We start from the raw sequence: 1427 nt of genomic DNA, 5'->3' as shown, positions 1-1427 counted from the left end.
AAAACTTTCAGAAGTGAGTATTATTTCTCACATATGAGGTTGGCAAAAATTGAAACCTTTGAAAATGCACTGTTGGAAAGGTGCAGAGAATCAGGCTCTCTGGTGTAGGTTGGTGGGGGTGAAAATTGATAAAGCAGGTGGATCCCTTAGTAATACTTAAGAAACTAGTCAATCTGATGACTCCTTATCCAGCAATCCCCTTTGCATAAGTATAGCTGGAAGGTTCATCTCCAAAAAATGAAAAGAGCACGCACAAGTTTTAGTAGTATGGCATCATTTGTAAAAACAGATTCAGAAATAAAGTTAATATCTATCTATCTAAGGTATACCACCAAATGGAGTATTATCCCTCTCTCTTTTTCAATGAAAAAGGTTTCTATTGGAGTAGCATGATTGCCAGAATATATTTGTAAGTGATCAAACGGGGGTGTGGGAGATTTTATATATTGCATTAAAAAAGAGAGAAGAATGCATGCAAATACTACACTACCTAGATATGAAAAACAAGGAACTAATGAAAAGGATGGATAAGGATGAAGTGGGTGAATTTGGAACAGACTCAAGATTTCTGAATATGCTTATAAACAGTGGTTTTGGCTTTTGAGTCATACAAATGATTTTGTATATACAAAAATTAAATTAGATTAAGTTAAGTTAAAGTCAACAAAAAACAACTGCTGAAATTGAAAACATTAACAACAAAACAGTAGACTATTTTTAGAGCCTAAATTAGCATGACTGAATTGAACATCAAAGGTAAGAAGCCAGCTAGAGAATTGATGCAGGGGCTTGTAGGGTTATTAATCATCATCCATAATTTAGCATATATCCTTACCATCGTGATACTGAACCCCTCCATAGACATTCTGTCTTCACATAAAATTTCACTCAGTACTTTTCCCTGGAACTGAGCTGGCAAGTTACAGCATGGACTTTTCTAGTATGTTCTTCAAAAACAGTTTGGTCAGTTTAGTTTTCATTATGAGATGGCCATGAAAATACTACACTGTACCCACTGATGTGTTCATAAGCTGCTATGAGCATCAGCGACTAAATTTATGCTCTGATTGCTTTATTCCTAATGCACAGAACTTGCCAAAGAGGTCACTGAAGAGAAGATAAATAGAACCTGTTTACAGCACAAACCAGGTGTATAAATAAACACCATAATCTCATTGTAATTTCCCAGTGCTGTGGTTAGTATCATTTTATTCATCTTGTGTAGACAGTTTAGCCATTGCCAGTCATGCCCAGGCAGGGTCATTCTCAGCTCCATAGGGTCAGGTCACCAAACATCCCTAGTCTATGGATGCTTTCATTACACCTCTCGTACGTCCTCAGACCTATACTTCTTTACCATCAAATTAAATAATGTCGCCTGGCATCCCAGGTTCTTGATGTTCTTATCCTACTACCATCCCCAAGTC

The sequence above is a fragment of the Meles meles genome, chromosome 2 (assembly GCF_922984935.1).
Source record: "Meles meles chromosome 2, mMelMel3.1 paternal haplotype, whole genome shotgun sequence".
NCBI lineage: Eukaryota > Metazoa > Chordata > Mammalia > Carnivora > Mustelidae > Meles > Meles meles.
Note: the sequence above shows the minus strand (reverse complement) of the source record.